At 41.2% G+C, this 17,162-nt stretch overlaps 1 protein-coding gene and 1 pseudogene across 8 annotated transcripts in view; one reads left to right on the top strand and one right to left on the bottom strand.

The window, feature by feature from the left end:
• Positions 1 to 17,162, bottom strand: part of AP4S1 (adaptor related protein complex 4 subunit sigma 1) — a 44,353-nt gene that overhangs the window by 23,371 nt on the left and 3,820 nt on the right. The window lies entirely within an intron of this gene.
• Positions 13,283 to 13,824, top strand: LOC106841403 (small nuclear ribonucleoprotein G pseudogene; annotated as a pseudogene).

Raw genomic sequence — 17,162 nt, 5'->3', positions numbered from 1 at the left:
AAATAAGCACATATATATCTGAAACAAAAGTTCATAAAACAATGCCTACCCAAACTATGTGTATTGCACTCTAGTATTTTCTTTGACACTTCATTTTGTAAAAAATGCAGTTTGTGAGGGGTTTGGGTTACACAGATGTAGGGATTTTTTAAAAACTCAGCAAATGTACTTTAACGACTTATGAATTTATTATACGTAAATTTTACCTAAAAAGAAACTAATAGTTTAGTTAATGATATACATGTTGAAGTATTTCGGGGAAGTGTACTGATATCTAGAATTTACTTTGAAACGCACTGAAAAGCTAAGATAAATTAATGGATGGATAGACAGACCGATAGATGGTTAGAGATATGATAAAGTAAGTATAGCAAAATATTAATGGTAGCATCTAGGTGGTGAGCATACGGGAATCATTGTGAAATTCTTTCAAGTTTAAGGTATATTTGAAAATCATCATAATAAAATGTTGAGGAAAAATGCTGGTTGTGGCCCACTGATATTTTTAAATTCATAGATTTTATTTATTAGAAGAGTTTTAGATTTACAGAAAAAATGGCAAAGACAACACAGAGAGTTCTCATATACTCTACACCCACTTTCCCCTATTATTAACATCTTAGTATTGTAAATTTGTTGCAATTAATGAACCAATACTGATATGCCATTACTAACTGAAGTCTATACTTTATTCAGATTTCCTTACCTTTTACTTAACGTCCTTTTTCTGTCCCTGGATTGCCCCTAGGATACCATGTTATATTTAATCTTTCTATCTCCTTAGAACTCTGCAGGCTGTGACAGTTCCTCATGCTTTCCTTGTTTTTGATGACCTTGACAGTTTTGAAGAGTGCTTGTCAGGTACTTTATAAAATGTATCTTTATTGGGATTTGTCTGATGCTTTTCTCATGATTAGACCGGGGTTATGGATTTTTGGAGGAAGACCGCAGAAGTGAAGTGCCATTTTCATCACATCATATAGGGGCACCTACTATTGGCATGACCTATCACTGTGGATACTGACCTTGGTCACCTGGCTGAGGTAGTTTTTGTCAGGTTTCTCTAATGTAAAGTTATCCCCCTACCTTCCAAAATTAACTCTTTGGAAGAAAGTCATCATGTGCAGCCCACATGTAAGGGATGGGGAGTCATATTCCATCTCCCTGAGGGAGGAGTATTTACAGAAATTACTTGGAATTCTGCTGCACAGGAGATTTGTCTATTCTACCCCATTATCTATCTGTCTATCTATCTATCTATCTATCTATCTATCTATCTATTTATTTGTATCAGTATGGACTCATAGATATTTTATTCTATACTTTGGGTTATAATCCAATACGACCCACTGATTTTTAACTTCAGAACCCACTAAAGGACTATGACCCAAAGTTTGAAAAATGTTATGCTAGAACATGAACTTGTGGGTAGGGTCTGTATCTTACCTTAGATCTTTGCACAGTGCCTAGTATATAGTGAGCATCCAATAAGTAAATGCTTGTTGAATGAATGAAATAATGAATGAAAGCTTTTTTTCTAGTGATAATTTTTCCTTTAAAAAATCACATAAGGGGGCTGGCCCCGTGGCCAAGTGGTTAAGTCCACATGCTCCATTTTGATGGCCCTGGGGTTTCACAAGTTTGGATCCTGGGCACGGACATGGCACCACTCATCAGGCCATGCTGAGGCAGCGTCCCACATAGCAGAAGCAGAAGGACCTACAACTAGAATAGTCAACTATGTATGGGGGGCTTTGGGGAGAAGAAGAAGAAGAAAAAAAAAAAGAAGAAGATTGGCAACAGATGTTAGCTCAGGTGCCAATCTTTAAAAAAAAAAAATCACAAGTATTCAAACAAAGTAGACATATAAAGCATCCTGGTACTCCAACTCCTGCCCCTAATCCTGTTCATCTCTCCAAACATATAACCAATGTTTTTAAGTTTAGCATATAACCTTCTAGACTTTTTCTATACATTTACATGAAATATGCATGCATGTGTAGCAACTTTATTTTTTAAACATAAACGTGATTGATGAACTCTAAAATGTCAAGAGGCTAGCCTAGGGTCTGTTCTCTTCCGGTACCTTTAAATGAACCTGGTCCACTCACAAAGCCCTGGCTGGGTCCTATAAGGGGACACTGAAGAGATGTTCTGGAATTCATCAGAAGGACCTCCGCTGAACAAGCCCAGCTCAGCGCTCCTGGGTCTTCGTGCCCTTGATCCAGTGCCTTGGCTCCTACTCCTCTGGCCTCAGTTCTTAATGACCTGCTTTGAATTTCTGCAATCTTCCAGGACCTGACCTCTGGTATTTGCCCTCTGGCTGTAACCCCGGGGGCCTCTGGCACCCAGCCCTTGCACTGTCAACAGGGAGTAAATCTACCTTAGAGAGTGGTGGCAAAGATTAGATGAGGTAAATGGCATGGTTGTTGTAACACATTTAGCACAATGACTTCTTTCATTTCCTCCCTTTATGTGGATTAAAGTAGAAAAAACGCTGATAAGGCTATAAGGAAATAGATATGTATATGTATACGTTGTTAATGGTCCCTAAAACTGTTGCAAATTTTCTACAGTGTTACCCGGTTGAATGCAACAAAAAAATCAAGAAAACGATTCTACTTTTTAACTCAAGCCTTTCAGTCTCGGGAATCTATCCTAAGGTATAATTAAAAAGCCATACACAGAAATTCTCTGTGCTATCTTTGCAACTCTTATAAATCTAAAATTATTCCAAATAAAAAGTTTATTTTTTAAAAAAGGAGATAAAAGTATTTGTGTAAAAGTGAAGAGGGTTTGTTTGTTGGTGTGTCTGTCTGACTGTACAAGTCTATGTCATATTGGTTATTCAGTTATATTTGGTTATATTGCTTAAATATCTAAATTTTTTTTAAAAGATTTTACTTTTCCTTTTTCTCCCCAAAGCCCCCTGGTACATAGTTGTGTATTTTTAGTTGTGGATCCTTCTAGTTGTGGCATGTGGGATGCTGCCTCAGCATGGCCTGATGAGCGGTGCCATGTCTGTGCTCAGGATTCAAACTGGTGAAACTCTCGGCCGCCAAAGCGGAGCGCGCAGACTTAACCACTTGGCGATGGGGCCAGCCCCTAAATATCTAAATTTTTATCAGTATAATACAGATGTTTAGGTATGAGGTTCATTTTTATTTTTTTAATTTAAATTAATTTATTTTTTTATTTTTTAAAGATTTTATTTTTCCTTTTTCTCCCAAAGTCCCCCGGGTACACAGTTGCGTATTTTTAGTTGTGGGTCCTTCTAGTTGTGGCATGTGGGATGCCACCTCAGCATGGCTTGACAAGCGGTGCCATGTCCCCGCCCAGGATTCGAAATGGCGAAAGCCTGGGCCGCTGAAGCAGAGCACGTGAACTTAACCACTCCGCCACAGTCAGGCCCCAAATTTTAATTTTTTTTAAACATTTTATTTATTTTTTATTTTTTCTTCTCCCCAGAGCCCCCCAGTACGCAGTTGTATATTTTAGTTGTGGGTCCTAGTTGTGGCACATGGGACACTGCCTCAGCATGGCTTGATGAACAGTGCTAGATCAGTGCCCAGGATCTGAACCGGCAAAATCCTGGGCCACTGAAGCGAAGCACACGAACTTAACCACTTGGCCACCGGGCGGCCCCATATTTTTTTTTTTCTGAGGAAGATTAGCCCTGAGCTAACAACTACTGCCAATCCTCCTCTTTCTGCTGAGGAAGTCTGGCCCTGAGCTAACATCCATGCCCATCTTCCTCTACTTTATACGTGGGACCCCTGCCACAGGCATGGCTTAATAAGTGGTGCTAGGTCGATGCCCAGGATCCAAACTGGTGAAGTGGAGAGCGCAAACTTGACCACTGCACCACCAGGCTGGCCCATGATGTTCATTTTTATTAATGTTCTCATTGACTATACTCCAGTCTTTCCTATTTTCCTTTAGCTAAGAGGCTGGCTAATTTTAACAGATGAGGTGTGTGTAAATGTATAAGTTCTATAAATGGCTTAGTCTGTCCCTTTGCCAGGCTCGGTTCTGACCCAGACAACACCTTGAACTCCCAGTCATCTTTCCACCACATATCACCATTTGGGAACTTTCTTTCTTTTTCCCTAGTCCAGGGGTTGGCAAACATTTTCTCTAAAGGGCTAGGTAACATTTTAGGCTTTGAGGGGCTATGGTCTCTTTCTCAACTACTCAACCACTCTGCCACTGCAGGATGGAAGCAGCCACACAAGATATAAATAATATGTACAGAAATGGGTGTAGCTGTGTTCCAACAAAACTTTACTGACAAAGACAGTCGGCAACTGGAGGTGGTAGGCAGGCTGCAGTTTGCTCCACTCTGGACCAGTGCTTATCAAATTCAGTGAGCACGCAAATCCTTTGGGGAGCTTGTTAAAATACAGAATCTGTTCAGTAGGTCTGGGGCAGGGACCATACTCAGAGTAGTGAAGTGTTAGAGGAGTCCTCAAAGTACACACCTACAAGATCATGAAGTTCACCCTTCTGCATATCAGATCAAATCAAATGACATCAATTGAGTGCTTATCAGCCACAAGACAGCCAGGGAACAGAGTAAACAGAAACAGAGGTTTTGTGGATAATTTCTTTCATTTGGTCACGGATCTCAATCCACAGAATGCTGGATGAGAGGACAATCTGGCTTGACATGTCGCCCCACAGATTCTCAGATTCATTCAGCTGATCTGGCTGGCTGGGTGGCAGCCCGACTGCTCATGGGCCCAGGCGGTCTCTCTCCAGGTTTTACAGATATTGAAATACAAAGACGCTTCCAGGAGACAGAGAACCATTACTTTGTGAAGGACTTACCACAATACCACTGACTAGAATATTTCACTTCACCTCAAGAAATTACAACAATGTATTTAGACTTTTATGTCACACCATACACAAAAATTAACTCAAAATAGATCATAGATCTAAATGTAAGAGGTAAACCTATAAAACTTTTAGAGAAAACAGGTTTAAGACCAACGGCACAATCCATAACAGAAAAAAAACTGATAAACTGAATTTTATCAGACTGAAAAACTTAAACTTGAAAAGACACCAATAAGACAATAAAAAGTCACAGAGTGGGAGAAATTATTTGCAAATCATATATCAGATAAAGGACTTGTACCTATAATACATAAAACTCTTTTTTTCTTTTTAAAGATTTTATTTTTCCTTTTTCTCCCCAAAGTCCCCCAGTACATAGTTGTATATTTTTAGTTGTGGGTCCTTCTAGTTGTGGCATGTGGGACACCGCCTCCGTGTGGCCTGATGAATGGTGCCATGTCTGCACCCAGGATCCAAACCAGCGAAACCCTGGGCTCCCGAAGCAGAGCGTGCAGACTTAACCACTTGGCCACAAGGCTGGCCCTTTATAATATATAAAGCTCTTAATAGGAAGATAAGCAACACAATTAAAAAATGAACAACGGATTTGAAAATATATTTGAACAGAGAACATATGAATGGCTAATAAGAATATGAAAAGATGTTCGACATCATTAATCTTAGGAAAATGCAAATTAAAACCATAAGATACCACTTCACACTCACTTGAATGGCTATAACCAAAAGTGCAGAAATAATAAGTGCTGCCCAGGATCTGGAGACACCAGAACACTTTTTTTTTTCCCGAGGAAGATTTGCCCTGAACTAACATGTGTTGCCAATCTTCCTCTTTTTTTGTTTGAGTTAGATTAACCCTGAGCTAACATCTGAGCCAATCTTCCTCCACTTTGTATGTGGGTTGCTGCCACAGCATGGCTGACGAGTAGTGTAGGTCCACGCTTGGGATCTGAACCTATGAACCCCAGCCACTGAAGCAGAGCATGCCAAACTTAACTACTACACCACAGGGCTGGCCCCCCAGAACCCTTAAACAGTGCTGGTGGGAATGTGAATGTTACAGCCACTTTGGAAAACAGCTTGGCAGCTTCTTAAAAAGCTACACACAAATTTACCATATTATCCAGCAATTCTACTTCTAAGTATATATATCCAAGAGAAATGAAAACATACGTCCACACAAAAGACTTGCACATAAATGTTCACAGAGGCATTATTCATAATAAACCGAAGGTGGAAACAATTCAAATGTTCACCAGTTAATGAACAGATAAACAAAATGTGGTATATCTTTATACAATGGAAAACTATTCAGCAATAAAAGGGAATAAAATATTGTTACGTGCTACAAAATAGATGACCCTTAAAAACTTGTGAAATGAAAGAAGCCAGAGGCAAATACTACCTATTGTGTGATTCTATAAATGTGAAATGTCCAGAAAAGGCAAAATCTATAGAGATAGAAAGTATATTAGTGGTTACCTGGGGCCAGAAGAGAGAGGTTTAGGGGAAAATGGGAATCGGGTTTCTTTTTGGGGTGATAAAAATCTTCTAACACTGGATTTATTTGCATGATAATATTTGCACAACTTTGTAAATTTACTAAAAATCATTGTTATGCACATTATACAAAGTTTAGAGCTACTATGAAATAATAAGCAGAAAAGGAAGGAATTATATCAAATGCATTTTGCTTAAATCCGGATGGTAGGATTCGGGGCAATTTTTATTCTCTATCTTCACTTTGCCTTATTCCCCAAGTTTTAAAAGATATACTACTTTTTGTGTCACACACACAAAAACTTTAAAAAATGCTGAGCGTCGTTCTACAATTTTAAAAATTATTCAGCTGAAAAATAAAGGCTTACTCTGAATAATCAAGCTATTTTTTCATTTACTGTGGCATTTCTAAATGCCATATTTCTTTTAAAAATGTACTGTTTTCAAGATGGATATGCCGCGAGCATCTAATCAGGATGGCCTAAACACAGGAGACATGGAAATAGCAACAGCAAGATGCCATTCGCCACACTACATGGATTCCTTTCACGGGCCTCAAAGTTGTTTAGCTGTTTCTGAATTTCTCCACCCTTAAATGAAAGGAAATAAAATACTGGTCAGTAGCAGATTCTCACCTAATTTGGAGCACCTCCCTCAGAGTTTGTGATATGTTATATATTCTTTTCTTATATGCTAAAACAGTTTCTTTGCTTGGAATTTACTGGAACTCTACAATGATTCAGTTTTCTCAACTGTCAACTGGGAATAACGACACGGCCTCACAGACTTACTGTGAGGACTCAATGAGATGAAGGACACGTAAAGCTCTCAGCAGGGTCCCCCTTTTCCCACCTCCTCCTCCTCCCCGGTGTAGGTTAGACACTCCTCCCCAGAGTCTTCCTACTGCCCTTCTAAGTCTACTGAAATTTGTCACCATTCTTCTTCCCTTTCATCCATTCTCCACCTCCCTTCTCTCTCTCTCTAAATCTTCCCTTTCTCGTTCAGAATACACGTTCAGTAGCTTCAGCTGGAACTTTTACTTTCTGTTAAATCCCCAGGTCACTCAAGAAATATTTTAACCACATTTTTTTTTTTCTTTTTGAGGAAGATTAGCCCTGAGCTAACTGCTGCCAATCCTCCTCTTTTTGCTGAGGAAAACTGGCTCTGAGTTAACGTCCGTGCCCATCTTCCTCTAATTTATAGATGGGACACCTACCACAGCATGGCTTGCCAAGCGGTGCCATGTCAGAAGCCAGGATGAGAACTGGTGAACTCTGGGCCGCCGAGAAGCCGACCGTGCGCACAAAACCGCTGCGCCACTGGGCCGGTCCCTAACCACATTTGATTAATTTGGCATTAAACACATTTGTATGTGTGACGCTTTTTTTACTTAAATAGTTAAAACACTTTAAAATGTTAAAATCCAATCAAATTCACGATTTGTGGAAATCTTGAAGATACCAGTTCTGCGGAAACATTATGAACATACTTTCAGAATAAATCTTATGTAGTCTGTCTACCATTTTTCTAGCAGTATATCTGAAAAATTTCTAAAGTTTCATGTGACTCTTAGATCTTGATCTAAAGCCATTTTAGCAAACTGATAAAAAAGTTTCATTATATTCTGGTCCAAGATACAATATAAATCCAAATTAGCGTGGCTATTTGTAACTTTAAAACGTACTTAAACAGTAAATGTGGTTTTATTTTTCCCTCTGCTTTTTCTCCCCAAATCCCCCCCAGTACATAGTTGTATATTTTAGTCGTGAGTCCCTCTAGTTGTGGCATGTGGGACGCCGCCTGATGATCAGCATGGCCTGATGAGTGGTGCCATGTCCACACCCAGGAACCCCGGGCCACCAAAGCAGAGAGCGAGAACTTAACCACTCGGCCATGGGGCCGGCCCCAAAACACACTTAAATACAGCAGAGACAAGCTGGAAGTTTTACTGAGAGGGGTAGATGTTGTATTTTTAGAGACGTTCAAGTATCAGACTTTCTATCCTAAATTGGGGGGGGTGAACTGAAGAATTTTTAAGGTCTTTACAGCAATATGATTCACGCAGGGGAGAAAAGTCATATTGCAAAAATTGAAGATGGGGAATTTATATACTATAAATAGGCCATTACATTGTTTGTTAGAAAGCACTTGTTTTATTTTTATTCGTTAGTCATCTGTGTGTGTGAGGAGTGGGGGATGGAGGGTTGAGCAGAGACTGCCCATCAGTCATTTGCCAGAGAGGTGCTGACTATCAGACCTGGTGGTGGGAGGTTTTGGTTTTTTGAGGAAGATTAGCCCTGAGCTAACTACTGCCAATCTTCCTCTTTTTGCTGAGGAAGACTGGCCCTGAGCTAACATCCGTGCCCATCTTCCTCTACTTTCTATGTGGGACGCCTACCACAGCATAGCTTGCTAAGCGGTGCCATGTCCGCACCCGGGATCCCAACCGGCGAACCCCAGGCCACCAAAGCAGATATGAGCGCACTTAACCGCTGCGCCATTGGCCGGCCGCAGTTGTGAGTCCTTCTAGTTGTGGCATGTGGGATATCACCTCAGCATGGCCTGACGAGCGGTGCCATGTCCACGCCCAGGATCCGAACCTGCGAAAGCTCAGGCCACCGAAGTGGAGCGCGAGAACTTAACCACTCGGCCAGGGGGCCTGCCCTAGATTTTTCTTATACATTTTTCCTTCTTCTGAAGAGTAGTGATCTCCTAGCAGCACTCCATTAGGAGTCAAATGACAGGCCTCTAAGTGCTCTTACAGACCAAGGTGTGGTGTTACAGAGTTTACATTCACATCGAACTAAAGGAATTGAGAATTAAGATTTCATTTGCTGATGGCTCCTACAGTTTTGTGTCAAACAAAGAAGAAACAGACCAATAAACAAAACCTCACTGGGATGCAGAGGAATCTCACTTTACATGAAATATATCTCTAAAAGTTGACTGTAAATTCATGTCAGTGCAGTACTGGAATTATGGAAAGTGTTTCTATAAAACCATCACACCATAATTTATCTGCAGTTAGTTTGTTTCAACATTATAAAGTCTGGGGCCGGCCAGTGGCACAGCAGTTAAGTGCACAGGTTCCGCTTCGGCAGCCCGGGGTTTGCTGGTTTGGATCCTGGGTGTGGACATGGCAGTGCCTGGCAAGCCATGCTGTGGCAGGCGTCCCACATATAAAGTAGAGGAAGATGGGCACGGATGTTAGCTCAGGGCCAGTCTTCCTCAGCAGAAAGAGGAGGAATGGCAGCAGATGTTAGCTCAGGGCTAATCTTCCTCAGAGAAAAAAACAAAAAACAAAAAACAGGGGCTGGCCCCCTGGCTAAGCTCGCGCGCTCCGCTGCAGACGGCCCAGTGTTTCGTTGGTTTGAATCCTGGGCGCAGACATGGCACTGCTCATCAAACCAGTCTGAGGCAGCGTCCCGCATGCCACAACTAGAAGGACCCACAACGAAGAATATACAACCATGTACCGGGGGGCTTTGGGGAGAAAAAGGAAAAAAATAAAATCTTAAAAAAAAAAAAACCCCAAAAAATAACATTATAAAGTCCTTTACTCTAATGTTCATATTACCTGGGGGAAAAATTAGTTACCATGTGAGTTTTTTCCCTAAAAGTATACAAGAAATTAATGCTATGAAACTACAGCTATGTATTAAAATTATTACTTAAGATCTTCTTAATTAAATAAAATGTGTCTTGGGTTAGAATCAAGCAATATAAAAAGCTACATTAATATTTTGGGGGCTTGAGAGTATAACAGAAAATTACAGTTCCAATAACAAATTCTTTTTGCAGATCTTTGCTCTAAAAGAAGCAATAAAACACAAAAATTTACTGTATTAAACTTCAATTTGGGGATCAGTTTGCTTACCCAACAGGGTCTATCTTTTTTGTTAGCGACATGGTCATGATTAACTCTAATTCAAATGAGTAATTAATGCTCCTGACGTTTGATGGTGGTCATGAAAGACTTCCACTGCTATAACCTGAACGGCATCATTCACTCTTTGAAACATGGTGTGCTAACAAGACCCAACAAACCAACTCCCGAGGAGAGACAATTACAACAGAAAACACTTACACGGTGCTTACTGCACATCCAGCTGCTGTTCTGAACACTGCACCTACCTTCATTTAATCCTCACCATAGCTCTCTTAGAGACTGTTTTTATTGCCACTTTACAGATGTGAAACTTAGTCACTTGCCAAAGGTCACTCGGGAACACGGTGGGGGGGGGGGGTGAGGAAGGACCCAATTCCGGTAGCCAGCTCCAGCCTCTCTCCACTCCCCTTCCCCCCGCCCACGTCTGCCTCAGGCCTCCAGTAATTCAGTGCCGGCTGTAGGATGACCACAGACGCGCAAGCTCACTCTCCATTCACTAGTGTGAATCTAGCTTTGGTCAGATGACACTCTAGACAAAAGCTTTTACTGGCTAATGTGCATATTTTGGCAGTTTCAATCTTGACCCTGGAGCGCATCACAAAAGGCAGAATGCTAACACATTATTTACTTTTAATTGATCTCTACAGGGAGCCTGGAATGCCTCAGAAGTAGCTCAATCAGATAATGGGAAAGTTTAGGACAGTAAAGCTCGTACCACTACATTTACTACACTGTTTAACATTCGTGATTAGAACTAAACTTCCAAAATTCTTACGTCTGATTTCCTCTCTTAGTGAGTTCAGCTAATCTCCCTTTCTACTTCTAATAAATAAAACCAAACACAGCCAGCAAATGCTGTCCACGGCAGTTTGCAGACTCGGATCTGAATTTAGCATCATTCTCGTTCAGATCACATGTCAGGGTAAACCCAGAGCTGCCCTTGGCCCAGGAGCACGTTTTGCTTTTCTGAATTTCACAATAAAGTGAGCAGTACGTTATAGCTCCTGCTGAAAATGTAAATAGGAGATTAAAGTTGTCAGACAAGAGCCTGCCCAGCTGTCACCCAGAGGACTTAAATTTACACTCATTTATATCTCACAATCTTTGAAGAGCAAAAATCTCACAACTACTTTAGTAGTGGGCAAACAAAAATATTTCAATAGCAGGGCTATATCAAATCACTTTAGGTTAAACAGCAGGCAATGTGAACTTTAAAACGCCAAGAGTGTAAAGAGGCGAGGGAGTGGTGATAGGAGCAGAGTAGTATTGGGATCTCCCAGGATCCCCTCACAAAAACGGGGAGAATAGCTAGGCTAGGATGAGAAGAAAAATTCAGGGCTAGCCGGTGGCGCAGCAGTTAAGTTCATGCGCTCCACTTTGGCGGCCTGGGGTTCCCCGGTTGAGATCCCGGGCAACGACCTACACACCGCTTATCACGCCATGCTGTGGCAGGCGTCCCACATATAAAATAGAGGAAGACTGGCACAGATGTTAGCTCAGGGCCAGTCTTCCTCAGCAAAAGGAGGAGGATTGGCAGTGGATGTTAGCTCAGGGCTAATCTTCCTCAAAAAATAAAAAAATAGGGGCTGGCTCCATGGCTGCGTGGTTAAGTTCGCGTGCTCCACTACAGGCGGCCCAGTGTTTCATTGGTTCGAATCCTGGGGGCGTCCCACATGCCACAACTAGAAGGACCCACAATGGAGAACATACAACTATGTACTGGGGGGCTTTGGGGAGAAAAAGGAAAAAATAAAATCTTTAAAAAATAAATAAATAAACAAAAAAATGAAAAATAAGAGAGATTGAGGACCACTAAAAAAAAAGAAAAAAGTTCTATAGGCAACGTCTTTCCCAAAAACCAGGTGAAAAACATCCCGTGGAACTCAACCACCGACAGGTAGGGTCAAACTACCCTTAGCAACAAGAGTAGGGTGACCACAGCTGTGCTGGCAGAAGTAGAGCTTCGAAAAAGTGGACTTATAAGGTCAAAAGAGCCAAGGAACCCAGAAATCACCAACTCATCACCCCAAGGAAGCCCCCTCCTTGTAGTGAGAACCCCACGAGCAAATCTAAGAACCACCATGGGAATTGGGAAGAGGCCTGGCAGGGTGCCTTTCACCTTTCACCACGAGTGCAAGGAAAGGTCCTATCTAGGTCTCCAAAGGCCCGGAAACACCCACTGGAAGCTCTCTTGTAGCAGGACAGACCCTGCACTGAGGGGAAACTGTTGAGGGCAACACAATATATGTGTTAAAAGACAGCTAGCTAGGCAGCTAACGCTGACAATAGCAAGATCAGGGTGATCAAGTTTAGCACATTACTGAAACGGAGACAACTAGACACTGTGTGCCGCCTGATATAATACAAGAGGAAGTACATTGCATCCCCAGTAGAGAAGTAGTTTGCCAAAAAAATTAAAACCTGAATCAAACCTAGCCTCTAGATCTAACTTCTAATTTACGGAAAATATGGAGGAGAAAGGAATATGCTAAATACCATAAAACTGCAATCAGCCAAATGTGGGAAATTGTACAGGATAAATAACCTTGTCTCTTCAACAAATAAATGGCATGATGATGGGGGTGGGCGAGGAGAAGACATCGAAAAAGACCTAAAGACACACCAACAAAATGAAATATGCTGATTTTGTTTGGATCCTGATTTGAAATCACCAACTCTTTAAAAAAAAGTTCTTTAAAAAATAATTGGAGAAAACTGAATATGGACTGGTATTAGACTGTACAAAGGAATTACTATTAATTTTGTAGGTGTGATCATGGTATTGTGGTATATTTTTTAAAGGTCCTAATCTGTTAAAGATTTTTTTTTTTTGAGGAAGATTAGCTCTGAGCTAACATCTGCCACCAATCCTCCTCTTTTTGCTGAGGAAGACTGGCCCTGAGCTAACATCTGTGCCCATCTTCCTATACTTTACATGTGGGATGTCTGCCACAGCATGGCTTGACAAGCAGTGCGTAGGTCCACACCCGAGATGCAAACCGGTGAACCCCGGGCGGCCAAAGCAGAACATGTGAACTTAACTGCTGCACCACCAGGCTGGCTCCTGTTAAAGATATTTAAAGAAGTATGTACCAGTGAAATAATATGATGTCTGGGATTTACTTTAAAATATTCCTAGGGACTGCTGCGGGAGTGTGAAGGAAGCCATGAATTCTGTTTCAAGGCATCTTGCAGCTTGTCAAGTAGACGCCGTGAGCAAAGTTCACCCTCCCGAGTTGAAAAAGCTTATGGACAAGAAGTTATCATTGAAATTAAACGGTGGCAGACGTGTCTGAGGAACACTGCAGGGATTTGATCCCTTTATGGATCTTGTGATAGACGAATGTGTGGAGATAGCAACTAGTGGGCAAGAGAACAATATTGGAACGGTGGTAATGTGAGGAAATAGTATCATCACATTAGAGGCCTTGGAACGAGCATAAACAAAGGCTGTGTTCACCAGGGAAATCATCTGCTTCCACATGTTCCCTTTCCAAAGGGCCTGCTTTACTATGACGTAAAAACCAGGCCGTGTACATTTTCATATTAAACCTGCTCGTTAAAGAAACTTTTGTAATAGTCAAAAAAATTCCTCACACAGAAAAAAGGTGGAATAGATGTATTAGAATGGCAAAATCTGGGGGCAGGCCCCGTGGCCCACTCATCAGGCCACGCTGAGGTGGCGTCCCACATGCCACAACTAGAAGGACCCGCAACTAAATATACAACTATGTCCCGGGGCCTTTGGGGAGAAAAAGCAGAAATAAAAAAAGAAAAGAACATTGGCAACAGTTGTTAGCTCAGGTGCCAATCTTTAAAAAAAAAAAAAGAATGGCAAAATCTTGATTTTTGTTGAAAAAAGACTTTTTTTTCTGGTTTTGAAATTTTTTAAAATAAGAAGTTGAAAAAAAGTCGATGCACAACGCAATTTAAAATACCTGATTATTATATTAAAACCTATAAAACAAAAGGTGCAAAGGGCAATCAGAGTTATTTTTAAATGCTCTAAAGAATTCTTCAGTCTTTTTTTGTAAGGTAATTGTCATGTACTTTAGGTTAGTCTATTAATAGAAAGACAAAACTAAAGGGTACCATCGTTTAAAAATATATTGTTAAAAAAATAAATTTTTGTGAATTTTTGCCAAATTTAAAACATTCTCCAAAGAGAACACTGTCTCTAGCATAGATCCCAGACAAGGCGTCTGCGTCTGGTATTATTCTTTTGAACATTCTCCCCTGCTGCTCCAACAGAAAACAAATCACATTTCCAAGATTGTTAAATTATTACCTAGGAAAGTTTTGGCAATTTCCCATTCAGTCACATTTTCCAGTCATTTGGCTCTCATGTTTATAGACCTCCTTGTCCAGGAGGGACTCAGCTCCCGGCAATTCTTTTTTTTTCCCTTCAATTTTGACATCTCTATGAGTTAGCTATTATACAATATTATCACAGCCTACCGATTTCTGACTCATATTACCCAGGAGACAATTCAGGAATGAACTTGGATTAGAATTTTCTATAGCATGCTGAGTTTCCTAAAGGTTTTGGTGCCTATTTTTCTATAATCTTTGAAGGTCCTTTTCCTTTTCTTTTCCACACAACATATTATTTGAATAGTTCAAGTGCCTTGCAATATATTTCTACAATTTTCTTAGCCACAGGCAACTACCGTAATGAGAAGCAGATATCTGATCTTATTTGGCAGGTTAAACCCTGGTGCCAGTGAAAGCTGCCCCTCCTTTTCTGTTCCACTTGCATTAGACAGTTTCCTCCCTTGGTTTTTGAACACATGCCAGCTCTTCTCAAAGATCTTCCTTTAGGCTCTAATATTTGTTTGTTCTCCATATTTATAAGTGTAAACAGTACATAATTTCCCCAAGTGACTGAATGACCCCAAAACTACCTTAAAATAAGCACAAATGGGGGTCAGGCCTGGTGGTGTAGTGGTTAATTTTGCACACCCCGCTTTGGCACCCAGGGTTTACCAGTTCAGATCCCGGGCATGGACCTATGCATTGCTCATCAAGCCACACTGTGGCAGGCGTCCCACATATAAAATAGAGGAAGATGGGCACGGATGTTAGCTCAGGGCCAGTCTTCCTCAGCAAAAAGCAGGGGATTGGTGGCGGATGTTAGCTCAGGGCTAATCTTCCTCATAGAAAATGAATAAGTGCAAATGATTTGGAAACCAGAGACAATAATATGGAGCCCACTGATAGGACAGTAGGAGGCAGAATCATTTTTTTTTTTAAGATTGGCACCTGAACTAACAACTGTTGCCAATCTTCTTTTTTCTTTACTGCTGTTTCTCCCCAAATTCCCCCAGTATGTAGTTGTATATTTTAGTTGTGGGTCCTTCTAGTTGTGGCATGTGGGACACCGCCCTAGTGTGGCCTGACAAGTGGTACCATGTCTGCACCCAGAATCCGAACTGGCGAAACCCTGGGCCACCGAAGAGGAGTGCGCGAACTTAACCACTCGGCCATGGGGCCGGCCCCTGAAGGGAATCTTTATTTCTTGTTTCTAAACACACACAGACACTCACTGATGTAAGAGTGGAAACTTCTGTTCTTCTAATGGCTTGTGGAAGTGACCCAGAACTCTTATCTCAGCTTTCTCTCCTCCGCATGGAGATAAGAATACTTGCTACAACCTTTTCAGATGGTGAAAAAGATGACTAGATTAGTGTTGGTGAGCCAGTTTGAGCTCTTTGTTGGAAAGACATGAGGTACATAGTCAGCAAGGTAGAAAACTGGATGTGTAGGTGAGTAATGACAGGGAGCTGTATAGTTCTCAAAGGCAGGGTCAAAACTCTTCGTCCATCAGGGATTACAATAACTGGGAAGAAGGCATCTGAGTGTTAACTACTTCAGACTTATTTAAAAGCCTGGAATTCCTTAACATACTTTTGCTGACATATAATATGCACATGAAATATGACAAGTCCCTTTTTGGTCCGCTAGAATAAGCACACAGGTTTCTAAGATTAGCTAATGGGAAAGGGAAAATAACATTGTAAAATTCCAAACTGATTAAAGACACAAAACAGGCGTTCTTGAGGATCGTCAGTAGTACACTGAAACTGAGAGAATCAGTGGGAGGGACGCGGGATGAACAGACTGATGCAAGGATAGAACAAATAGGAAGTTTCAAAGGTGAGACTGAAGAGAGGAAATGACTCAGCCAGAGTTTAGGGAGGGAGTTCCTGTTAGGTGAGTTGTAGATGAGTAGATGGTTTGGGAGAGCTCGTTATCTACAGAGGACAAGGTTCTAGGAGGTTGCTGCAGAGTGTCCTCAGGACTCATGGGCACAAAGTACAATGTCAAAAGTATAATAAATATTCTCCCAACATAGGAGAAAATCTTGGTGTCTTTTACTTTTAATACTCTGGGCAATTCTGGTCATTGAACCTTAAGAGATAACTGGTAAATGGTAGCAGCAGAAACTAATAAAAAATGATTGTGGTGAAGGAAAAATACTCATATTAGTGCAGTCTAAATTTAAGTTATTCATCAAACACTTACTGGGGCTCTCACTGCCCCAGACACTGGGGGGGACGGCTGTGAACAGGAGGAGCATGGGTCTTGGCCCTCGAGCAGGCAGTCCTGCAGATAAACTACTATGATCTGGGAAGTACCTGGCCAAGAACTGCATTACTGACATTTATGAAACCACGCTTAAAGTGAATGCAGACACATTCAATTAGAATTCTTCAAAAAGGAAGCACACTTGAAATTTTAAAGGAGACAGTTTTAAGACAGATCTGAACAAGATACTGAGGAAGCCAGGGTGGATGATGCTAAGTAATTTGCCTAAAAGCTAGACTGTAAAGTCTATGAGAGCAGAGATTATGTCTGTTTGGTTCACAGTGGACCACCAGAACTAGCAGAGTATCTGAAAAACGGTAGCCAG

Source organism: Equus asinus, chromosome 2 (assembly GCF_041296235.1).
Source record: "Equus asinus isolate D_3611 breed Donkey chromosome 2, EquAss-T2T_v2, whole genome shotgun sequence".
NCBI lineage: Eukaryota > Metazoa > Chordata > Mammalia > Perissodactyla > Equidae > Equus > Equus asinus.
This window is presented reverse-complemented; position numbering and strand designations above follow the sequence as displayed.